Genomic DNA, 27031 nt, shown 5'->3' with positions numbered 1-27031 from the left:
CCACCCAGGCATCGGCCTCATGCTGATTTTACGTCTAAGTCTGCATAGTGGTAGATGCTAGAATGGGAGCTTCAACTTTTCTGTAGGTGGTTCATATATTGAAGGGAAATATTACTCAAGGGCACAAAATGACATCGAGGCAATAAAATATCAAACTTCCCATGAAGAACCTTCAGTTTCCCATGGTGGAAAGAATAATGCTCAGTGTGCTGGGAGAAAGTGGATTAAATCTGGTTACATCTGCAGCAGCAAAATAACCCGACTCTTCATTGACACAAAACCGTGTATAACATGCAAAAGCCAACTCCTATTTTCCATAATCAGAAGGGAGACTATTCTGTGTCTTGTAATGCTTTGCTGAGAACGTTAGGGCATTGCACTTGACAAATTAACCTGAGAACAACTCGCATCTTGTTCTCTTTCTCCTAACAAGCTTGCTTGAGTGCTGAATCTACTGCAGGTTTAATTAAGAGAGAGAGAGAGAGAAGATTGTTTTAGGACTAGACTTCTTTATAAAAAGCAGCTGAATCTGTGGAGTTAGAATAGCTCTTCTCCCACCTTCCCCACGGCTGAGTAACCGCGATGTATACGTGAACACTATGCGGCTAATACTCCATAAAAATCTCACTTCGAGGTGGAGCCTGAATGCTGTATTTCCACAGTTTACAAACTTCCTAGAGTCTCACAGCTTCTTATACCACATGGGCTGCCAGTAAATTAGTCTAAGTCCGTCCTGAGAGCGCCCTGAATCATCATTCCCTGCCTCTCCCAAGGTCACATCTTTGGATTACGTTGATAGGGAAGCTCCTGCCCATCGTTCAGGAACAAAGTGACAACTGGTCCCTGCCTCCTCTCATTTGTTACCCTCTGCTTGCTCAGAGCATCATACAGGCCTCCTTGGTAGACGTTTGAAATGATTTTCAGCTTCTGGCACAAGGAGACCCTTAAAACATGATTGCTAAAGATAGCAGCCAAGTACCGATGTGGTCTTGAACTCTCAGGTTTTGGATTGATTTGTTTCCCTGTGGTCACTGCTGAAGAGTCTTCCCCCAGCTGTACTGCATGATGATCCTTTAAGAGAGAGAGATTTTTTTTTCCCCCAGAAAGTCTACAATACAGCCAGAAGTTGTGTTTACACTCCTAATGAGGACTCAACTTCTTGACAGCTCAAGGGACATTTCCCTCAGTGCCAGCCTCTGTGGCACGGTCACCAAAGTAGAACTGCTTTTCTCATCATTCCGCTTCTCTTTTGAATCCAGAAATACCTACAGCTCAGAGACATATCAGTTCAACGTGTTGAAAATGTTCCCTCTTAAATTACAGTCTTTTCTAGCTTTGGGGTCCTCTCCATTACCACTTGCAGCACCGTCGTCATGTCTCAAAATGAAGGTTGCAAAGAGACTGCCCGAACCTAACAAGCTCTCTGGCCAGATGTCAGGAGGTCCAGGACACACATGTACCCCTCATCATTCTCTTCTCCACCAAAGGACAGGTCTAAACATCTTTAGGGAATAGAGGGATGTTTTATTTATCTCATGACTAGGAACAATGTGTGTTTCGTTGAGAGACTGGAGAATGTGATAGTGGCCGATTGCCAAAAGAAACAAAAACAAAACAAAACAAAATATAGCAAGCTAGACCAGGAGTCCGTATGGGGCCCTATTTGACATCATTTAAACTCTTAACCCCAATAGTGAAGTTGTCACTGACGCTGGTATCACACGATTTCACTGAAATCAGTTGGTTCTTAAGTATGACCATGATGGAGTTAAATTTCATTTTCAATCTCCCCACTAAGAGTGAATATTCTATACAGGCAAGAGCCTCGTCTTATAGTATTTTTTTTGCTTGTTTTGGTCAAGAATAAATCTTACAGTACTTCGAATACGTATTTGTTGATAAGTCATTTCTACATCCACTCTTCTGGGAAAATGGAACAGACATTGACGGAGCAAGTACTATGTTTCAGATCATGTACAAGGTTCTCTTCATATGTCATTTCATTTAATCCTAAATACAATTTAGAACAATCCACTGTAGCTTCCTGCCTTTCCCACTGGAAACGTATATTATCAAGCTTGAGGGTCTTTTTGAGGCTCCCAGGTAGCAGGTAGCAGAGTCCCTCTGGTTCGCTGCCCAAATCAAAGCTCTAAGGTACTTGTCTTGCCCTGAAATCTGCCGCTGCTCTAGTTTCTCCCTCCTTCCTGGCTGTGCGCTGGGCCTCATCCTCCTGGTTCTCTTCTTTCCTTTCGTCTTCATTGTAAACCCTCAGCTCCTTCTCGACTTGGCTAATTTATTGGAAGTCAAGAGAACAGGGAAAACTACAGGCTGGGCCAGTAGGGATTTTCTGTTTTTACTCTTGCTGGCTGTCTACCAGACTGCTTCTGATTATGGAGTTGGCTTCTGGCTCAAACCCCTGTGGTTTTTTCAGGCCCGACCCCAGGGGAAAGCTGCCCTCCGACCCCCGCCCTGGTGCAGCCAGTGCACTGCAGCCCCTCGGGGCAGGCAGTGGCTGTCAAGGCTCAGGGCCCCTCGCTGGCGACGACAGGGCTCCTGCACACCTGCACGTCCAGCCTAGACACCCTCATCAGGAGCCTCAGGCAGATGTCTCTTCCTCGGGCACCCTGTGTCCAGGCCGCCTTCTGGGGAAAGGGAGGGAACCATGCAGACTCTGCTCTGCCTCTGTTTTCTCTCCTGTGGCTCAGCTCTGCTCCTCTTCTGGCCGCCCTCCTCCAGGGCCAAGGCCCATGACTGTCGGGGCCTTCTGTTCAGGGCTGCCCCCAAGTGGGACCACCCTAGCGTCTGTGCTGATCCACCTGACTCTCCGTCGGTGCCACCCGTGCGGGGAAGATGGAACGGGGAGGGTCAGATGCTTTCTCTGGTTTGCCTCCTGCTTAAATCATGGCAGTGAAGTGACTCAAATCTTGAGGGTTGCTTTCATTTGGGCCTCTTTGCTCGATGGGATGCCCTGACACCCAGCAGCTCAGTTCTCTCTGGCTCAGCCAAGCCTTTAACACTCACACATTTAAGACACCAGGCAACCTCTTTGAGTCCCAGATTTAGACTTCCGCACGCCTTGCCGACTTTCTGCCCTGGATCATTCAGACGCATGCTCCTGGAATGCCCTCTCTTCCCAGCCTCTGGGCCAAATAATGGGTAGGAACTAAGATCCTTTCAGAAGCTCAAAAATCTCTGTTGTCAAAGAGGTAGCATTTCTGAGGTCTTCCCAACCCCATAAAACTTTTTGATGGTTCTTCTGCATTAAGAACACAGGCTAAGGCTCTTAAGATACTTCTTCTATGCATTTAAGCAAGATACACACACAATGGAACAAAACTCCATGGAAGTGAAAATATCTGTCATTATTACAAATATCTTAAAAATGAGTTAACAAAATGCAAGCTTGTAAAAAATGACTTTGAGAGATGGGTTTTTGGAGAGAAGATACACCCTGAGAGACAAATGAACTTATTAATCATGAAAATGATAACAGCCTTTGTGAGGTCCTGTGCATTTAGAGACAATATTTTAATTTGAACAACAATCTCATGAGAGTGAGGATCCAGTATTAGTCTCATTTACTGATAAATGGCTAGTTAAATATATGAAGGTGAGACACCTGAAAAGGGAGACTTAATTTCAGGTTTGTCTGACATCAAAATCTTTTATGCCTTGAATATTATTGTCTAACACATTCTGTACAAGTAGTCTTACCTAGATACAATTGATAGCTCTATTTCTGATCCTTTTGACAACAGCGACAGGATTGGTAGATTTTATTTCTTTGCTTTTCATATATAAAATTGACTGTAACTATGGCAATCATAGAGGCGATTGTTGATCCCACAGCAGTTAGAGCAGATGTTTGATATGGTTCAATGCAGGGTGAGGCCACCTCAGAAATGCAAAAATATTTAGTATAAGGAAAAAATCAAAGATGGAAACTTTCTGTGCACTTGTTCTTATTGCTTCTTAGTTTATTTTTTAAATACTAGCATTTGTCTACAATTTTATCTGACACCTCTTCCATTTAAAAGAAATCCCCAAGAAAAAAAGAACTGTCTAATATAAAAATAATTAAAACTCTGTTATTTATCCTGGAAAGCAGTGGAAGCATGACTGTTTCTGATTGTATATTACACATTGATGAGAAAATAGTGTTTTTCTGATTCTAGAACTAAAATTTTAGATGTCTAAATATTTTTACTTCTTTTGTTACCATTCTTTCTGACAAAAGTAAAATTATAAGCAAAGTCTTTATTGCTCTGTCCTAGTTCTGATCACAATGTGTATTATGTTACCATTTTGCTTATGCAGCACTTTCACACACTAAGATAAAAACCGTAAATTATAGTATTATATCAGCCCAAGGATATTCAAAATAAAAGAATTCTTCTAATAGACCTTCTGAAATTCTGTAAATCATATTATCTCCCCCCCCACCCTTGAAGTGAAACCAAGAAAAATCAGAGGTCCTTCCCCATAATTCTCTAATTCCTGGGGTGGGATGTTGTGTTCACAACATTTGAATTCCTCTACTCAAGGCAGGAAGCCCACAAGGTATTGTTGGACATTCAGAAGCATTTTTCTTGGTAATCATGTCAAAAACTCCAACCAAAGGGCCTGATGACATAGCAACCCATGGAGGGCTTTCCCCCTCACTACCAGCTCTGCTTGTGAATTCACTCATTTATCAGAACACCAGTCAGCTCTGGTTCACGGCCTCTTTCAACATGAGCCACCACTAAAGAGCTTGTAGCAGAGAACATTAATAACAGGAAACAAGGAAGAAAACTGCCATGATTCATGGCTACTGGAAGTTTGAGGAAGCACAAAATGATACACCTGGGAGAAACTCTGAAGGGTCATTTCATATTTTCTCTTCTTTGGGCTTTTCTTTCCTCCAGTTTCTGCAACTATAACATGGAGAATAGTGATGGGCTTTGCTGGATTTTTGTGAAGGTTAAAGAAGATTAGGTATATCGAATGCACATGGCACATAATAGACATGTGAAGGTCCTTTCAGTAAATATTAGCTAAGTTCTCAGAGTTCATCTTCCGTGGGTTAATGGTCCCTATACTGCTGGTCAGGTTCTTTCCTCATAGGGTGCCTCCATCATAGCGTTTTCCAATTCAATTTTACATGTTTGGCTGATTGTCTCATCCTCCTCTAGCCGGTGAATTCCTTAGTTGCAGTGACACATCTTATATATCATTTTTAGAGACTGCTCCTATTATAAGGCTCATAAGGAAACAGAGCCCCCTGCAAAGTGTGCGAGCCTGGACAAATAAATCATCAATATCTCTGATGCTCTATTTCCTCATCTTTAATGGAAATAGTAATATTTTAATTCTGTCTGTGTCATAGACTTTTTGAGAGGATTAAGATGTGTACTTATAAGATTATTGTTTTATTGCTTATTATAGTTACAAGGCTTTTCTAAAATATTTATAGTTTTATCTAATGCAACCACAGTGTATCAGTTTAACATTTAACATCAAAAAGCATTTACATTGCATAATCCTAGAAGCCGTGCTTCACCTAGATTCACCCAGAACACTTAGAACTCAGCACAGTATATCCCTTAATTATAAATTGGAAGATTGGTTACAAGAGGTTATTAAAAATCAAACAAAAATTTTCTACATATGGTACATTTCTATATCATAAGCAAAAATAGGTGATATGAAAAAAGTCGTCAGCAATATAAACTAGATAAATTCCAAGAATGTAAGAAACAGACTTTCCCTTGCGAAGATCAAGCACAGTGTTTCAATAGGCTCTTTCAAGAAGTAATTGATTTAATTAAACGTTTTTGGCAACTTGTTTTCTTAAGTCTTCTCAGTAAGTAATAGATTTAAAGGTTAAACTCAATTGTGTGCTAAGGTCTTTCTCAGTGGTGGCAAATAGATAATCATCTAGTTTATTTAAATTGATTATGTGAATAATATATAATTTTACAACCATTAATATTTAAAGCTGTCAGCTCAGTGTGTCACACATTTCTGGCAAAAAAAAAGGCTATTTTTATCTAAATTTTTACAGTCAACACTGATTTTGAAAAACAATGTTAATCAGAATATGACTTCTCTTGCAATCACTCACATTTATTTATTTATGTATTTATTTATTTTTAATTGTCCTTTTTAGTCAGTGTCTGGAGGATGACTCTATTACACAATTCAGTTATTCACTATTTTTTTTAATCTTGGCTTTTTAAAAATTTTAATTCCAGCGTAGTGAACATATGGTGTTATATTACTTTCAGGCATACTATATAGTGATTCAACACTTCCATACATCACCCGGTGTTCATCACAAGTGCACTCCGTCACCTAACTTCACCCATCCCTCCATCCACCTCCCCTTGGGTAACCATCAGTTTGTTCCCTGTAGTGAACAGTCTGTTTTTTTTTTCTCTCTCTCTCTCTCTTTTTCCTTTGCTCATTTGTTTTACTTCATAAATTCCACATGAGTACAATCGTATTTGTCTTTCCGTGACTGACTTATTTCACTTAGTGTTATACACTTTAGATCCATCCGGGCATTGCAAATGGCAAAATGTCATTCTTTTTATGGCTGAACAATATTGCATGTATATATATATATATATATATACACATGCATATATCTCACTTTTAAATAAAGTACTTTTGGATATATATATTAAATTATTATTATTAAATTTGGATATATATATTTAATTAATATATTTAAATTCAATTTAGTTGATATATAGTGAATTATTAGTTTCATGGATAGAATTTAGTGATTCATGAGTCTGGATATAATGTTTATGGAGGAACCACTAAGTTGTTAAGGAATTATTAAAACTACTCTCTTTATTAAATGTGACAACTGGCTAGGAAGTATAGGCACACCTATCTCTAGCCAAAAATCCAATTGTCAACAATAGTGCAGGTACCCTATGTGATCACTCAGGATGACTACTGGTTGGCCATGATCATTAAGAATGAAAGGAAATTGGAATGCCTGGTGGCTCAGCAGTTCAGCACCTGCCTTCGGCCCAGGGCCTGATCCTGGAGTTCCGGGATTGAGTCCCACATGGGGCTCCCTGCAGGAGCCTGCGTCTCCCTCTGCCTGTGTCTCTGCCTCTCTCCCTCTCTGTGTCTCCCATGAATAAATAAATAAAATCTTTAAAAAAAAAAAAAGAATGAAAGGAAATTCAGTAGCATTTTTTGAACGAATTACTTCTCTGATCCTCACTTTATCCATCAGTAGATGGAAATAATGAGTTAAAGAGTGTATTGTGAGAGCTAAATTTAAAGATAACAAGATCTGGAAAGAACTTTTTGGATGCCTGGTTATAAAAGGCACTTCAGGGGTGCCTTGATGACTCAGTTGGTTAAGTGTCAGACTTGATCTCAGCTTAGGTCTTGATCTGGGATCATGAGTTCAAACCCCACACTGGGTCCACACTGGGTGTGGAGCCTACTTTAAAAAAAAAAAAAAGTCACTCCAAAAAGCATTAACCCTCTTCTTGTTTATCTTTCTTACATATTTGGCAGTGAGTTCTTTAACACTCCTTACTTTATTTGATTATCAAGGAGAATCTAATGGTCTAGGTACTACTGGGAATCTAGAACATTTTCTTACTAAGATTATATGCTGTTTGTGGAAAATAATGGTCCAAAAAGATATATAAATAGTAATATTCTATCTTGAAGAAGAACAGCAACATTAGTGGACTTATGGTATTTGATTCTGATGTAAATATACAGTAATTAAGGCATGGTATTTGCATAGGAATAAACAAGTAAGTCAGTGGAACAGAATCGGGTCCAGAAATAGATACAAACATATATGTCAATTGTTTTCAACAAAGGCACTAATTAATTCAAAAAGGAAAGAGGAGTCTTTTAACAAAGGGTGATAATAAAACTGAGTGTCTATATAGAAAAAAAAAAAAGCTTGGCCTCTTCTTTAATCCACATACAAAAATTAATTCAATAGAAGTCATAGAGAACTAAATGGAAAAGATAGCAAAACATAGATTATTAGCTCCATACCCTGGGTAGACAAAGCTTCTTTAATTCATAAATGGCATTAATACTGAAAGAAAAAATACCTTGGACTTCATCAAAATTAGGAAATTCTGCTCAACAAAGGACACCGTTAAGAAATTGAAAAGGTAAGCCTCAGTTTGGAGAAGACATTTACAATACAGAAATCTGTTTGGCTTGTTTCCAGAAGGTTAAAGAATTCTGAAAAATCAATCATTTAAAAGATAAACAACCTAACTTTTTTTAAAAATGGGAAAAATAAAATGTTCAAATGTCCAAGAAACATATGAAAAGATGTTGAACACCTTTAGTAATAAGAGGAATACAAATCACAAGCACAACAACATATGACTATATACAAACCTTAGATTTACTAAGGTTTTACAAGTCAAGCAATACATGTGCTAGTTGGCATTGGACAACTGGAACTTTCATACACTGCAGCTAGGAACTCAAATTGACAAAACATTTTGGAGAACTGTTTCTAATCCAGTAAGACACTTATCTAAATTCTGACCCAAGAGTTCTACTTCTGGATACTTATCCCAGAGGAAGTGTGTGTCAATGAAAGGCTTGTTTAAAATGTACCAGTTTTCTTTTTAACAGCCCCAAATTGAATACAATCTAATATTCATAAACAGGGGAATGGAAAAGCATATTAAGTGTATCTATGCAATGAAATCATACTTAGGAATAAAAAAGAACAATTTATTTTAACACACAATAATGAAGATGGATCTCAAGAACATTATGCTAAGTGAAATAAGCCAGATACAAAAGGGCAAATATTGTATGATTCCATTTATATGAGGTCATATACAATAGGCAAAATCATGGAGATACATAGTAAAACAGGGGGTTATCAGGGCCTAAGGAAAGAAGGGAATGGGGAGTTATTGCTTAATGGGGATAGGGTTTCTGTTTGGGATGATGACAAGATTCTGCAGATAGACAGTGGTGGTAACTGTACAACCATATAAATGTACTTAGTGCCAGTGAGTCCTATATTTAAGAATGATTAAAATGGTGAACTTTGTTATGTATATTTTACCATGATCAAAAAAAAAAAACACAAATAAAGCTGGGTTGAAAGTGGGAGGAAGTCCAGTTGTTTTGTTTCTGCACCACTGTTATAATTTTAAGGCATTGTATAGATATCATTTTCATCAGTCTTTTCAGAAATAGAAAAGGATGCTTGGAAGACAAGAATCTATGGAAAGGAACAGGGAGTCATATTTCTGGGGGTTCTTTCACTTTGTAACTCTGTTCAGACAAAGAAAGAATAATTCTGGGTACCACATGCCACTCTAAAAGGTTTAAATTTTCATTAAAGTGAGACAGCAGACAGGCTTTCACGGAAATAATGTGAATCTGTGCCCACATCCAGCAGAGATAATGATTCTTTTAATTATAAGTTAGTGGGCCAAATTCAAAAAGACATGATGGGTAGGCATTAGGTAACTAAATAATAAATAGTAATTGCATTTCTTCTTTTGCATTTTAAAGAGAAAAACACCTGAGAACTTCTACTTGATATTCCTTACACAATGTATCTTCTGTGTCATGAAGTCACTTGAAATAATGTCATTTGATGCTGTGCATCCAATAACTTTAAATAACACCATTAACATGAGAATGAAAAGAATGGAAATTGGCTATCTAGAGGGCATCCTTCCTCACACTTATAAAGTCCGTCACACAAAAATTATGTGACTCTCCCTTTGTTACACATATTTGTCTTATATAAATAATAAACTGAATATATTTATAAGGAAGAAGAGAGGAGGAAAGGAGCAAACCATATGATTATCAAAAGCTTCAGCTTTAAACCAATCATTATTAAACACAGCATTATTTTTTCAAGAGATCTAGGTATTAAAAGGCACTATCAGCTCATTGAGAATTGGTGAGCGTGCATCTGTTCTTCCTTTCTGTTCAAAACAGAGTACTAGTTTAGCCAGACAACTGGAGTTTGGGATCCAGCTCTGTTACTAAATTGCTGAGGGATTTAGACTACCTATATTTTATATAGTTTTTTAAATTGAGGGGCTTGGATTATTTTCTTTCTCAAGTTCTTCCAAATATATCATTAAGTCAGGTTTAAGAGAATAATTTTTTATCTAGGGTATACCTAGATTTGTGTGGTACATCTGACTCCTTTTTGGGGTTCTAAAGAAAAAAAATGGCTGCCTGGCCAATACTACATTCTGAGACTAGAAAGAATGGGAAACATATTTACTTCTTTTACATTTCTTCTTGCTTCTGTGATACCTGAACTACTCCATAAAATAATAAGTATACCAATCAGGAAGTTGTTAGTACTGGTCCACATGTTTGGTGCCAAAAGTAATTTTTAGAATAGTTTTAAGTAAAATCAGATATAATTAGTTGGAAAACCAGGAAGTGAATCAAGAAAACCATCTTCCTTTTTATCAACTCCTTTGGCTGTGGCTTTGAATGAGAATATGATAGGATAAATACACTAACTCTGAAAATAAAGGAAATGAGATAAGATGAGAACTATGATAATTGCCTAAATCAGTTTCAAATACTTTAAAAAATGTATAGCAAAACTATTTCTTGGTATGATTTTAGTTTGTATGAAAAAGGGCTAGGTCAATGGAACCCAACCCCTGCATATTAATTGACCTTTTGGATATGGGTAAAAATGTGGACTTTGGTTAAAGCAGAATAAATACCCAAATTTGTGCATGACATAGAGAAATATAGGGAAAACTAAAGGAATATTAGATTAATAACCAATATGATAACTAAATAGAAAGAACTGGGGAATGTCAACATAGGGGAAAAAAATTAGGGGCCTGTTTTGGGTCCTTTAGATCTGGCATTTCAGCCATTCTAGGATTTTCTCCCATAGCTCTCATGAGCTTGACTTTAGGAACAGGCAAGGAAATTGACTTAAGTGATAAAGGACAAGAGTATTAAGCAAAACAAACCAAAATAAAGATAATCTTGAGGGTGTTGAATATGGTCAGTCACATGATCAACAACAAGGTACAGTCTGAAAATGAGGGTGAGATAATGCAGAAAATGATAAATGGTCAAAATGAAGGGATCAAGGTAGAAGTGTTTATGGGGTTCATCAGTTTACTGAGAGTGAAGATGATGGAGATCTGAAAGGAAAGAGTAGCCATTACCTAAGACAGTTTTGAAGCTGAAGATTTTTAATGGAAGTCCTGTCAAGGGGAAGAAAACAAGGTTATGGCATGGTCTGGGGGAGGTGGGTGAAGTAAAGTGGGAGGGAAAATCACCTGGAGTGAGAAGGCCAGTTGAGGTTGGGTGGTATATCAAATAAATGGACCAAACAATTAACACCTTGCACACCGCCTGACACGTACCAGGTGTACAATCAATCTTTGTTTATTGACGTTGAGTAAGTGTATGAAGATACCAAAGGGACCTTGAGAGGTTGTTGTGATGGACTTAACCTGAGACAGAATGTAATAAAAGTAAATAAAGAGGCCTTTCATGTGAGTAGACAAAGGCTGGCCTGAACAGAGTGAGGTGGATGCAGTTTGTGGGCATCATTCATGAAATACTTCAAGGTTTTGGTGGAGAAACAACTCTGTCCACAAGATAGTGTGACCACCCACGGTATCAGTGGGATTGTAGATTATATGAATAATAATGTAGTATGAAGGCGAGGACGGTACCCTGAAGGGATGTTTCCTAATCACGTGCCATCTGTAAACTGTGCAGAGGAGGATGACATATCAAGTGGGGAGCTGACAAGCAAATGAGAAATATTTGTAGAAACTAAGGATATTTAGCACAGAGAAGAATCGGTGGAGGGAAGGGGGGCTTGACAGACATCTTCAAATATTTAGAGTTGTGCCATAAGAGAAGTCACTAGACTCACTTGATTTGTTCTTCATAGTCCCAGGGGAAATAATTATGACGAGTGATTGGAAGTTATAGGGAGATAAAGCAATTCATTTTGAATATAAATTTCTGAAAGTTAGACCTACATATGACAAAAATGGCTGCTTAAAGAGGGGGAAAAAAGTTCCTGTCAGCAGAACAGTTCAGGCATGAGCTAGAAGGAGGTTTTATGAAGGGGATTTGTGTAACAAATGGAAGATGGGAGGACCTGGCTTTTAAGGGCCTTTCAGCACTTCTTTTGTGAATCAGCAAAATTAAAATTACAGGTTCAAGATAAATTCTTGGTGATTCCGTTTTGCTGTTGTTACTGTTGTTGTGTATGTGGTAGAGGAGACCATAGATTAGCGAAAGTGGAATGAATCCCAAATGTTAATACTGTGAGATCCACCTAACATCCTGAGGATTAAATAGAATTTGTGTAAGACATACATTTAACATTTGAATCTAACTAATACTCACATGCATGTTATTTGTTGGGCTCTGAAAATCAGTCCATTAACTATTAAATTCAGAATTGAAATAAGTCTCAAGTTCATTTAAAAAAAAAAAAAAAAAAAACCTCCACAAACCAGTTACATCATTAGTCATGATTCTCTGCAAAGTCAGGCAAAGGAGCACTGATTGCTGGCATTAGGTAAAGACAGGATGTGCTGCCTTGTTGAGATACTTACTTCATGGTCTATTTTATGGGTCAGCTATTGATAGTTATAATAAGTATAAATTTCTTTTATCATGTGCTTATTATGGCAGGCACTATTTTATGCACTTTAAAGTGATTTATGACTTCCCATCCAAAGAGCCCAGAGCATATTCAGAAGTATATTTCCCAAGAACAGCATCATAACACAATGTTTACTTTAGATTGAAGTAAATCTGGTGTGACAGCATGATAGATATATTTCCCTTTGGCTAAAGAGCATCGCTCCCCATCAATGTCAGTTCCTCACAAGACCCACATGTCAGAGAAAAAGTGTATTTTCTTATTGATAACATCTGACTCCTGTGTGTGTCACTCTGTCAAGTTGTATCCCATAGTAAAGTTCTTGACACACATGTCCTCTCAGGATGGAGGAAAAAATCAATTCTAAAATCAAAATAGGATTCTAGCAAACACTCTTAGGAAAAGGGATACTTATTTTACTCAAGCCATGTCTACATACACACATGCACACCAAGGAAAATTAGACCTCAAACGACGTGTCACACACACAGGTATTTCTAAAACTCACGGTATTTACTTTCAATTATGGAGAGAAATCATACAAATGGTCGATTCAAACAAACTTTTCATCTGGTGTTCTAAACTGAACATACAGAATTTTTAAATATTTTGTAATCTTTAAGTGGAGATTTTTAAAGTAAGCATTTGCTCCATTTATATATAATTCAAAATAAGAAAAATAAGCACACACTGCTGTATTTAGCTTATCATGCCGCAACTCAGATGGTTTATCTCAATGATCTCAATTTCAGGCTACTTATTAATAAGACCCCTTAAGGGATGCCGGTATCTAGCTATTAACCAACAGGTGCGTAATAACTCTTTGTTGAGTAAATGAATCGAAAAAAATAATGAGTAAATGGCTGAGTAACAGACACAAGACTACATGTCATTAGTAAATTTAGATACTGAAGTCCCTTTAGAAAACAACTGTGTTTTGTAAATACCATTAAAAAATTCTGATCATTTCAGTTTTAAAAGTTTCAAATAATCCATTACTAAGGAAATGACATATTTATTATAAAGATATTGTGAAAGAAATTGTGTCAATTCTTCTACTTTGGGGGCATATCAAATTATAAATGAATGTTAAAGACAAAAGTGTCCGTAGATAAAGAGTAGGGGAAAAGTCTCTCAATTTGGTAAAGTAAATGCTAAATATGGGCTTTAATAAGCAAGATGGTCACTTACATCTCAAAGAAGGTACAGAGGTGTTTATCACTGAAGATGAATGGACTGCCTTGTGGATTGAACCCTGGAACTCTATTCTGCTCTCTGAAAACATAATTTTTCCGGACAGGAAACAGCCTAAATCAAAGGCATGTGTGCTAGGAGGTGGGGAAGGGGTTCTTCATTTTAGACAAGGATTTTTATGCTCCTTAAAGTTTGAGAACTTAAACTCTGAGCCTTCAACTTCTTTTTTTCCCCAAGCTGCAACTGTTAGCCTCCACCTGCTGGTTCGGCCTCACTGGGCTTCCACTCCAGGACAGCAGGGCATCGAGGAAATTCAGTCCCATCGCTGAGGTTCAGCTTCATAGACCTGCTCTGTCATCCATCAACCCAAAACATCTCTGATTACGACAAAGCTAAGTATAATATAAAAATATGAACCAATCGCCCCTAAACTACAGGCAAGGGGCCAGCAACTGCTCCATGATCACAGATACAGAACTTGATTTCTTCTATAGGAGCAGAAATTCTGTTTGATGTCAGGTGCTGTCACTTGTCAGAGTTTCTCATTCATTGCTGCTGTTCACAGAGGCATTGAGGTTTCCCGACTGACAAGCAACTGGGGAGGCCTCTTATTAAACTAGCAGAGCAGAAGTGTCTACCTAGAGTCTGTCACATGGCATAAACTCCATGAAAATTTATTATTAGCAAACATACGAATAAATGAATGCACAAATGAATAAACACCTGAAAAAAATTAACTCAAGGTTGGAACAGAAATAATTTTTAAAATTTGTGTTCCCTTTTCACTAATAAAACTTCCAAATTAAGAAATCATTGGTTTCCCCCCCATTGTGTTTTTTTTTTTTTTTGAGCTGACAATGTTCCCTTTAAATGGCACTATATTCGGTTTCATCAAGAGAATTTTGTACATTAGCATCTAAATGAAACTCAAATATGTTCTTTTTTTGAAGTACAAGAAAACTCCCCTCCACTTGGAAATGTTGAAATACAGACATCTCTGGAGAAGTACATGTTGAAACCACAGCCATGGACTTAGATATATTTTTCTTTTGCAACATTTACATTCATCTATGCATAAAAGATAAAAAATCTACAGTCAGCTTCATATTTTAAAAATACGAACTTGATTTTTAAGTCAGTATGGGGCATTTCTTCACATATAAATCCCTTTTGTGTGTATCTCTTCAACTTCATCTGTGTAAAAATAAAACAGACAACTATCTAGTTAATAGCTACTGCCTCTCCACTAAAACACAAAATGGTTTGTCAAACAGACTTCTCTGAAGTATGATAAATGTTTAGATAGGAAGAACTTGAGTTATTACAATAAAAAAAAAGAAAACAGAATTTCTTGTTCACCTTGGAACCAAGGGATTTGTAGAAGATGCAAGTAATTTCTCCTAGTTCCGTGAAGATGAGATATGTAATATGATCATAAGTTAATTTTTTGAAAAATATTAAATTGTTCTTCCATATTTTTTAAAAGATTTATTCTATTTACTTGAGAGAGAGAGTGTGTGCTGTGAGTGCCCGCGAGCTGGGGGAGGGATAGAGGGACAAGATCTCAAGCGCAGAGCTTGCTCTCATGACCCTGAGATCATGACCTGAGTCAAAATCAGGATTCAGACACTTAACTGACTGAGCCACCCAGGGGCCTCTGTTCGTCTGTGCTTCTTTACCTACTCTTACATACTCTTCAATTGATTTGCAAAATCCATCTGGATTCAATGCAGTACGTATTTTCTAAAAATGTTTAGGAAACATGAAGATGCTGCTTTTAGACTGTCAACTTCATGTGGACTGAGTGATGATTTGGACTACTTTGGAAAACTAATGGGAGCTATTTCCTATCTGAAAGAGCAACATAATAAATGAAATAAGTAGATTTCAATGTTCGGGGGTATTGAGAGTATATATTGGGATTGCATAATGTTAGTGGACTTCTTAATGAGATTAAACTAAAATGACTTCAGGGCAGTGATATATTAGACTTAGTTTGGTTGCTAAAACAGCAATATCTTAAAATAATACTCTTATTTAGATAGTTGCACTATTACCTGGCAGCCTTTGCTCTAGGCTTCTTATCTAATGTATGCCCATTTGGTTTAGTTTTGTTTATTATTTAAATTACCCATGTTTGCTAATAAAATGTAATGGCAAGTGTTCTGACTCGCATTTTCTCTGAACCTCACATACATTTCCTAATGTGGAACACTGCTGCTCCTGCTAAAAAATATATACATATACATACATATTAGATATATACACAGACACACACGCAAGCTTTATTTCATTGCCAACAAATCTCGAGAGCTGAGGTAAAGCTCTTCTCTGTGATCTCATTTTTTTCCTTTCAAAGTTTCATTGATAAATATATTCTAGAACTTGGAATTGAGGAAAAACCAGAATTACCTTTGGAAATGCCAAAAGTCTTCAGGATTATTTAATAAAGTTTCAACTTTGCTCAGTTAACAATCTACGGCTCCTCTTAGGTGTTTTTTAGGCTCATCAGGGAGAAATACAAGGTTGTGAGGAGTAGAATCTTACAAGTAGGTTCACTCTGGGAGAAGGTGGGGAGCCAGGCACATGTTTGGTTTTGCTTTTTAAATTTTATTTATTTATTCATGAGAGACACAGAGAGAGGGGCAGAGACCCAGGCAGAGGGAGAAGCAGGCTCCATGCAGGGAGCCCGATGGGGGACTCGATCCTGGGACCCTGAGATCCCACCTGGAGCCCAAGGCAGATGCTCAACCGCTGAGCCACCTAGGGTCCCAGGACATGTCTTTTTTTTTTTTTCCAGGACATGTCTTTTTGAATCCCCTTCTCAGAAGATCTCCTTTCCCGACATTTGCACCCATCTCTTTCCATGCCTTCCTTACCTAGTTCTGTTGTCCACTTGATGGATTAAGACATCTGCCAGCTTCTGATTGAGACCTTACCTTCTGCCTGGAAACTAATCCTGCCGAGAACTTAAACTGGTTGAAGGCAAAGCTTACGTTGAACTCCTTCTCTCATAAGGCCCCATAGATGGAATGCAGTGTGGCCAAATGATCAACCTGAGCCTGGGTTCCAATCCCCTTGCTGCCACTTCCTCCTTGTGTGGCAATGGGAGTCATTACCTAGTCTCTCTAAATCTCAGTGGTCTCTCTGGAAAATGGGGTACGTTAATAATAATTATAGAATTATTATGCAATTATAGAACAATAATTATACAATCCACTGGTTCTAACCACTTTTTCATTATCCATCACTGCTGCCCCTGTACCCTCTCCTGTCTTTCCTTAGGCAGCTTCGAAGAAGTGGGTCTTCTTTTAATCATTCCCTTGCAAAACCCCTTTGTCACTCCAGCCCTTTTGGCTTGGCAAACTCCAAACAAAATAAAACTCAACGCCTACCCCAGGCCAGCAACCAAGCAACCACCCCTGGAGAGGAAAACAAACACAATTGTGTTGGCTCTTTTCACTTTAAATTCATGACCCCAAAGCTCAAATGGCCAGTTCACGCTGCTCGGCCATTGTAATTTCACGTACTTCATGATTCTCTTTCCTACGATCTGAAATAACAAATTCTCATCTTGTTCCCTGTCTTCAAACTCTCAGTACTTGATCCTCCAAGATTTCATAGGCTCATTAAGACCTTGTGTCACACTTCTCACCTCGGCTATAAACTGTATCCACACCCACTCCCTCTGCCTTTGTTCACCTTACCAGGCTTGAAGCACCTGTCCCTGCATGCTGGATCCCCCGCCTTCTTGCCTACACAAAGAATTGCAGTCTTAACCATGTTCCAGTCTCTTCTGCATCACTAATTTCCCCCTCTAGGCTGCACTATTTGCAAAAGTTGCAGAGTCTCCACCATTCATAAAGGAAACGACAGTAAATAAGTAAAACAAGCAACAAAACCCTCCTCAAGCCTACCACCTTCTAAAGTCCCTGTCCAATTCTTTGATGCACTTTGGAAGAAAACTTCTCAAAAACATCTGTGGCCATGCTCTACAATTCCCTCGCCTTCCTCTCCATTTTCATGCTCCCTCTCGAGCGGCTGCATTGCTGACATTATTTTACTATACTTTTCATCAGCACTGAAATAGTTTGCAGCGCCCCTACCCATAACCCCCTCCTCCCCTTGCTTTTGTGACATCATCCTTTGTCTTCTCCTACCTCTCTTTCTCCTTCTCATCTGGCCAATCTCTAAATGTGCAGTGTCTCCAGATTTCAGCCATTTGGTTTTCTAACTGTAATCTCCCCCTAGGTGTCATAGATATGACAGTGACTCCTTAATTTTTATCTCCTGTCATGACCTGTCATCAGAACTCTGGTCTCATATGCTAGAATGTCTACATGATTGACATTCTTAATTGTTTGTCCAGTAGTCATCTCAAATTCAAAATGTCCAAAAACAAAAATAAAAAAAAGGTCCAAAAACTAATTGATTGGTCCCTCTAAACCAATCTTCTTCTGCACTCATCCTTCTCTCATTAAACAGCCCCATAATGCACTCATTCGCTGTAGCAAAAATCTAGTCTCTATCCTTGATCCTTCTCTTTCCCCTGCCTTTTATATCCAATCCATTAGCCAATATTATTGGCTCTAAATGCAACACACATCATGATTTTCTCTCTCCATCTGCTAAAATGACTCCCAAGCCCCAGCTACAATCATATCATACAGATCACTCAATTGTCTCCTAAATGGTCTCCCTGCTTCCACCCTGCCCCATCCCTAACAATTTTCTTCGCTGCAGCCAATGGGATCTTTTAAAAAGAGATCACTCCCCTTTCAAACCTCTTCTCATCATCCACAGAATGAAATTCTAATTTTTACCAGGCCCTGTAGAGCCCCTCATGATCTGGCCCTGACCCAGCGATCTGTAATCCATGCATATGGCTATTATTTCAATCACACACAGACAATTCCCTTGTGAAGCCTTTTGAACTAGCTAGGGGCTTTCCTTGGAAGGCTTTATCCTAAATGTGCAAAAAAAAAAAAAAAAAAAAACCTGACCCTTTCTCACATTCTTGACTCAGCTCCAGTGTCACCTCCAAAAAATGGTCTTCTCTGATAATCTGATTTAAATGAGGTCCTTCTCTATTGTATTACTGTGTTTCATTTTCTTCACATGACTCATCATTCTCTTATGTTAATTGTTCATTTCTTTGTTTCCTTATCAGTCTACCTTCCTGTATTTGCACTGAAGTAAGCTCTAGGACAGAAAGAGATGTGACTGCCTGCATTGTAGCTTTTCCAGCAATAAGCTCAGCTCAAAGTTAGCATTCCATTAATCAGTTTAACAACTCATACATATCGTATAGGGTTATTAGAAGTAAATAAAATAGTGTTTTAATTGCTTAGCACATTGCCAGGTACAAAAAACCTGCTGAAAAAGCTATTTACTGCCATTATTATTGTCAAAATTAGGTGTTCCTTAAAGACATATCAGGAATGCTAATTAAAATAACTCATGCTCATTCTTAAATAAACAGGTGAACATTTTGTATACTCACAGTTATTTTAGCAATATTTTAAGGCTAGACAAGTAAAGGAAGTTTTTTGTGTGTAGGTAAATGTTTCAACATCTCTAAATTCAAATCACATAGTTAGCGACTGCTTTTACCTACTGGTAAGACTCAACCTATTCATGTCCTCTAACTAATCAACCATTCCAAATATAAGGGAACTTCCTTGAACTAAATTAAAATCAGAGACCTTATCACTGGACCTAGGTTCATTTAATTTAAGCCCATTATTAAACCTCCCACTTTTCAAAAATGTATGACTTGAGGGAAATCTCATTAAGCTTCATGAGAGGCTAAAGTGAGCTTTGCCTTCAGAGCCGACCAGAAATGGAGCCATTAGAAACGTGCGTGATGAAGTATAGATTGCAAGGTAATATTAAAGTGAAGCTAGAACACACAAGAGGGTGGTATCCTACAACCTATTTTAGTTTCTTTGTCCAAATCCTTTGTGCCAGGTATCCTAGATGGCAGTAATGAGAATAAATTTGGAAAGAACAAAATAGTATAACCCCAAAATACACAACAAAAAAATGGTACAAGTATTTGATACATTCTAGAAAATATTTTTCTAATCCTGTTCACATTATAAAAAGTTCATATAGACATGGAGATTTAATCATGCCTCTAATTTATTCAAATCCTGTAAGAGAGGTCATAGGTGGTTCTCAACCCCCTATTACGCACATAGGTGTTTTGTAAGACTATTCCTAGATTCACTTCTAGTTTTTTCATAAATTTATTTTTCTTCTTTCTTTTTCTCCCATAACTTATATTGTTATTTTAAATTAATTCAGGTACAAATGTATTTTCTGTGGAAATGAGTTAGCTCAGTTTATGAACTACTTTATTCTTGTTTGGGATATGCTGTTTCCAAAGTAAGTAACTTGGTTAAAGTTTTAAGTTTTATTTAGTATAAAAGACAACTATAGAAAGAAATCATTTGGGATGCCGGGTGGCTCAGCGGTTGAGTGTCTCCCTTTTGCTGAGGTCGTGATCCTGGTCTCCTGGGATCGAGTCCCGCATGGGGCTTCCTGCGTGGAGCCTGCTTCTCCCTCTGCCTGTGTCTCTGCCTCTCCTTCTGTGTCTCTCATGAATAAATAAATAAAATCTTAAAAAAAAATCATTTGACCAAAACAAAGTTAAAAAAAATACTTTTCACAGCCCTTAGTGTCTCTAATAGGAGACTTATATTTCTCACATTTCAAACCATGAAATATTGCTTAGGAAAGTACCATGAGTCAATATTCTCTAAACAGCTCTAAGCGGATGAGTGATAGTGTGATATGAAGATATGTTTTTGATTTACAGTATATTCTTTTATTGAAATTATTTACAGAATGTATTTAAATTGGCATTATTCATTTGTGCTATTTGAAAATTGGTTATCTATTTTTTTTTACAATCCAAATATCCTTCCCATCATAGTTTATTCATTGACTGTGTTTTCACTATGGAAAAAAAATAGAAACTGTTGACTTATTGGAACTTCAAAAAAAAAAAATCAAAGGATCTGTTTATCTACTGGTTCAGAGCTCTGGTCTAAATTTTAATAGGTTATGAAACTGATGCAAGTGACTAAAGTTATGTTTTCAGGGTTACTTCAGAATAACCCCATGCATATACTTCTGGTTCCCTATTATTAACTATGCAGTTGGTTTTGTCAGTAGATCTTTTTCAAAGATTTTTTTTTTTTAATTTTTTATTTATTTATGATAGTCACAGAGAGAGAGAGAGAGTCAGAGACACAGGCGGAGGGAGAAGCAGGCTCCATGCACCGGGAGCCTGACGTGGGATTCGATCCCGGGTCTCCAGGATCGCGCCCTGGGCCAAAGGCAGGCGCCAAACCGCTGCGCCACCCAGGGATCCCAGTAGATCTTTTTCAAATGAATTCATGAACATGGGATCTTGGAACAGAATTATTCTGAAAGCAGGATCAATAATGGGAAATGGGGTATTTCTTCCCAACCAGTTAAAGCATTGGCCTATATTCTTGACCATTATAATTCATTAGATCCTTTATTTCCCTGTGAAGATGTAAAACTTTAAGAATGTTCTTATTCTCTCTTAAGATAGAGTAAAAAGACAATCACATTTTTCCCCATGAATCAGTCTCCTCACATTTTTTTATAAAATAAGTCAGGAGGAAGAAAGCAGAATATGGGTTGCCAGAGCCTGGGGAAAGGGAAGAAATGGGGTATTATTATTTAATGGGAGCAGAATTTCAGTTTGAGGAGATAAAAAAGCGTTCTGAGGGTGGATGGTTGTAATGATTCAACAATATGCAACTAACTGTACACTGAAAAACTGTTAGAATGATAAATTTTATGTTATATATGTTTTACTACAATAAAAAGTACTGTTTTTTAAAAATGTAAGCAAGACAACAAATATATGAAGATGGGTTCTTTCCAAATTACAGACCAAATAGTTTTCTTCTTTTTTTTTTCTGAAGATTTTATTTATTTATTCATGAGGGACATGGAGAGAGGCAGAGACACAGGCAGAGGGAGATGCAGGCTCCCTGCAGGGAGCCCAACGTGGGACTCAAACCCGAGATGGAGATCACGCCCTGAGCCAAAGGCAGACACTCAACCACGGAGACACCCAGGTGTCTCCAAACAGTTTTATTCTTGAAAGAGTTTTCACTAATTACATGTTGTCTGATTTTAATAACATAAAAGTTTATAGCCAGTCTATCCTACAAATTATAGCAAAAACAGAAAGACTAGACTGTAAGAACCATCAGGAAACATTGTCTGCCTTATAATTATGTTCCCACTCTCTCACCCTTCCCAAGACTGTTTCTGTCATGGCCCTCTGAACATTGTCTATACTCCAAGAACACTCAGGTAATGCATCAATGAAGAGATCAATAACTAAAATAAATACAAGAGATCTATACCCACTTGAATTGTATTAATGAATAACTGGACCAGACATGATAATTAGATAGAAATGCTCTGTATATTAAGATTGAGTAAAAACACCAGTACAAAGTCTGGAGTGTAAATATTATTGTAAATGCCAGTTTTTAATGTATCTTTGCATGGTATCAATCACCCAAGGTCTCCTGCATGTCCTCTTTCTCCACATTAAATGCATTTCAAGAACCAACTAAATTCATTGTAGGGAGGACTCAGAGCTCCAGCTCCACGTAACTCAGTGGCCAAAGTGTATTTTATGAAGGATTTAGGATGATTGGAAGAAAAACAAACAAAATGTTTGTTTTCAAGAGTTCTCTGAGACCTATGTCTATGTGCAAGGCAGAGATCACCATTCACAGGCTGAAGAAGAGGGTCTGTGTTTTTAGGTGGGATGTGGTATAAATTCCAGTGTCCTCTGGACAGCCAAGGGTAGACACTCCCCATCAGGGGCAAAACAAAAACACCTAAAAAACAAAGACCAAAGACCAGAGGATCTGCAAATTGATATTGTAACTCACACTGGCTCTTTGTTTTTCATTCTTCTACTCCCTCTCCTCTCCTCACTTTCACACTTTTGCTCACAATCCCTAACAAGTGTCTATCCCATTTGGGAGTCAAATGCAAATGACTCCCAGGTTCTGTTGATGAGAGAGCTGGAGCAATGAAGGGGACAGAGGCCTGAGTCCAACCTCCTCCATTATGCCACATGCCCTCCTGAGGCTACCCAATGATACAGTACTTAGATGACCTCTGCTTTGCTTTTGTTTGTTTGTTTGCTGCTTTGTTTTCAAAGAAAGAAGGGAAAGAAAGAAAAAGAGAAAATAAAGAAAAAAAAAAGTTAAAATATCTGAGACCAAAATGATCATTATGTTTCTTGGAGTTGGAAACTGCTGTTTTAAATCTCCCTTTGGGTAGTTTCTAGGTAAAGGGAATTGTATGATTACTAAACTAATTTTCAAGTTATTTAAGCATGCCAAAATGCTCACATGAGGGAGTGAGGCACTAAGATAGAGGGAGACACCAGTCCCTTTATCTACTGTTGCAATTAAGGCATCACACACACTATCAAACTGTGAGTGACCTACTGGGTATTAGCTTTTAGAAATGCAACAAAATTACATCCACATAGATGTATTTGGTGTTCAAGGGTAAGAATTTCAACACTAGAAAAGAGCAATGATATAACTAGAGGAATCCACTATTCTATGTGGATTTTTAGATTTAAAAAATCTAAACCTATACAAGGACCCATGCCTGGTGATATACTGGATTTTATTTACTTAATATTAAAATTTCATTCTGGGTAATCAGCCTATAGTGCTCAATCAACAAGCATCTGAACATGTAAATCGAATCTGGTATGCTTTGATCAATATATGTGTCTATTTTCTCTAAATCTGTAAAGATAAAATGATGAAGAAATGGTGTGACAAGTGAAGATACAGACGTAGATGTTTGGAGCCACAGAGATTTTAGAGATTATCTCTCCAACCCTTTCATTTTATCAATGAGAAAATAATGTCAACTTTGAGGAGTTATAATCGATCAAATTTGGTTTCAATAAAAGTGAATTTTCTTTCATATATCTTCCTAGTAAACCATGAGTTCCATGAAGGCAAAGACTGGGTCACTTAGGTATATGTAGTCATTTAGTCAGTGTATATGCAGTGTGTACATAAGTATACACGCATGTGTATCTGTGTACACAGTATACAGTAGATCTATTGTAAGTACACAGCAAATGTTGAGTGAATCAATGAAATGGATCTTGACTTTCCAAGGTCTCAAAGAGCTAGGAAAGGAGCCCAAGCATCTTGAATTGTAGCAGTCTCTAAATGTTCTTATTCCCAGAACTTTTATATCAGAACATAGGAAAATAGTCAAGTACCAGTAGAAGCTCTTCCCAGTCTATAATTTACGCTTTATAGTCTAGCCAACTAATTAGGTTGTAATATTTATTTCTTCAAGTAATAATTGAATTTTAAAGTAAAAATCTTAAGAAAATTATCCCTATAAAGTTTTCCCAATAAAACAGTCACATTTTAAAGTCCATTCTGTTAACCATTATTTTCTCTTTTCTTACGAAGATGTTATTTCTTGTAAAGAAATTTTAGTATGAGAAATAACCATACAATCATGACTCATTATTACCTAAAATGAGTATCTATAGCTACATAAAGCCATTCCCTCAGAACAAAATTTGTGTTCACATAAGCCTGCAGGAAGGGAATCAAGTCTGTTCTATGATTATAGCTTTATAAAGGTAATCTGCTGCATGAGGGTTTTAAGAACAATATAGTAACAGAATTCCTTTTCATCTTTTATCTAAATGTTTAAGAACCATACTGTTTGCATAGCTTGGGACATGATTTCTCAGTCCTGTTGGCTTATTGGTAACCAGAACCTTAACAACCTATAAATGGTCATTTTATGCCTTATAGTGACTTCTCAATTCTGTGTACAGAAATCCTAGCGATCTGTGTGCAAAAATATTAGCACAACCAAATTTTCTCATTGACTGTTAATAAAATGATGAAGTATGCTCAGCAATTGAAAATATTATACAGAATAAAAATTTTAAATGTAGCTCTGTTCCTTCTATTATTAAATAAAAATTCCAAGTAAAATGAGAAACATAAATGTAATTCTTTTAGTTGAAAGATACTACTATAACTTATTCAACTAAACTATTCCCTTTTAAATAGGTTTTGTCTCTTAAAATGGTAATAGTTGGGGTAAATATTAATATATTTGAGAACTTTTGTATCAAACCTAAGAAGAAAATCATAATATAATCTTGTTTTTGTCTTTTCATCAATAGTGGGAATAAAAATAAATAAATAAATAAATAAATAAATAAATAAATAAATAAATAAATAAATAAAAGTGTTTTGGCCATCCAGTTTCTTTCTCCTTGGTAAACAAACCAAGAAGAATCCAAGAAGAATTCAAACTCATATTTTATAATTCCTTAAATGCTAGAAAATAAGATTAACAGAGAGAAAGGCAGGCAAATAAATGGTTTTCCAGGGCCTGGGCCTGCTATGTTCATTTTAAAATGCTGATGAACAAGTTAGATTTTCTAGCAGTACAATGTTCCAGATATAACCACAGGAGGATAGAAACAAGAGCTCTTATATTTGGTTGTTGCAAGCATTGCATATTATAGAAGAGTACAGGCCGGGGTATTTGTATACATATATAGAAATCAGTTGAAAATCCAATTTTGCAAAACAGGAATTCCCTTATCAGGGCAGTAAAAATCCATATTTAAATACAGTCAGCATCCAAGGTCATTCAATAATGCCTTATTCACATTTCAGAAGAAAACATTCATCTTTCCTGGAGTAGACTTTTAAAGAATATGACCACAGACACATACGCATGAAATAGTTTGTATCAGTTTCTGAGTTCTCTGGAGGAATGATGTGAGGCAGGTGAAAAGCCAAATAAAAAGAAGTCATTAAAACAAGAGAAATCATAGTATGTTTTCCAAACTTCATTTATTAGCAACCTACAATAATCGTAAAAATCTACTTGACTGTGATTCAGCGATCTCCTAATTTGAGTGGCACATATGTAAAACATTTAATGTTGTTGCCAATAATAATATAGTTTTTAGGAGATATTTACTTCTGGTTTTTTCCTTTAGCTCATTGTTTTCTCCTTAACTTTATTTATTTTACTTCCTCTAATTTTAAATTTTATTTTTCTAGTTCTTATCCAATATGGGGAATAAAAATGTAAGAGGCTAACAATTTTAAAGACTTTTCACTTGTCCCAAAAGACAAATTCATTTGACAGAGGCAAATCTGATCATAGTCATAACACAGGGCTTCATTGGAGATTTTTGCAAGGTCTGGCATGGAATTGTACATTGAGTGAATAGCTACTGACACAAAATTAGATCCTCTGTATGTGTTCTATTACTACTTCTTCATGGTAAATCAATACAGAAAGCATTGACATTCATACTCCATGAATACAGAAACAGAGGGTTGCTGAAGTCAGAAACTTTTCCAAGATCACATACAGTTATTAAAAGAGAAAGCTAGAATAAAAACCAGAGTATGGCTTTCTTGAAGACTCATAAAATTTCCCTGCTGCGTCCCAGAGCTTAGACTGATCTGCCCTCACTGAGGCCCGGGAAGAGTGAGATCACTTCCCTGAGAGAGCACACAACCAAGTGGTCAAAGAGTCAAACCAAACCAATTCTTGTTTGCTTCACCATACGACATGGCTTTAGCTTATTTTCAACCCCAAGGAATACTTGAAATAAAGAGATGTTTATAGAAGACCGATTTCTGGCATTAGGCTCCTTATCTTCAGCTATACTCAGCCTCATTTAAATTCTTTTGAAAGTTACATCAATGTTCCAGGCCAGGAAGATATTAATCACCGGATAACACTGCTTCATAACCTTATTGGATCCCAAAACAGCCTCTGATGCATATATTTATAAGTGAACGATAGGGATGGTGATGAAACAGGAAGCAGTCTGTATTCCACCTCTTTCAAGGTGACAGTTTTGTTTATTCCCTCAATCGACTGTTACTTCTAGGGCATTATATCCTATACTAGTAAATATAAATAAATAGACATCTTTGCTTCCTGATGGAATAGCCTTTAATCACATTTATAAAACTGTGTGCTATTAGTAACCAAATTCTTCCTTTAATTAACTCAAGTGTGATTGAAGATGCAGAATCCATGCTGCTCACCCACTCTGCTGTCCTGGAGCATCTCCTC

The 27031-nt window shown here is 37.1% G+C and overlaps 1 protein-coding gene across 4 annotated transcripts in view; it reads right to left on the bottom strand.

The window, feature by feature from the left end:
• DCC (DCC netrin 1 receptor) overlaps nt 1-27031 on the bottom strand; it is a 1087624-nt gene that overhangs the window by 250145 nt on the left and 810448 nt on the right. The gene's annotated exons all lie outside the window — the stretch shown is intronic.

This window comes from Vulpes vulpes, chromosome 5 (assembly GCF_048418805.1).
Source record: "Vulpes vulpes isolate BD-2025 chromosome 5, VulVul3, whole genome shotgun sequence".
In the NCBI taxonomy this organism is placed as follows: domain Eukaryota; kingdom Metazoa; phylum Chordata; class Mammalia; order Carnivora; family Canidae; genus Vulpes; species Vulpes vulpes.
The sequence above is the reverse complement of the archived record's forward strand: the minus strand, read 5'-3'. Positions and strand labels throughout refer to the sequence as shown.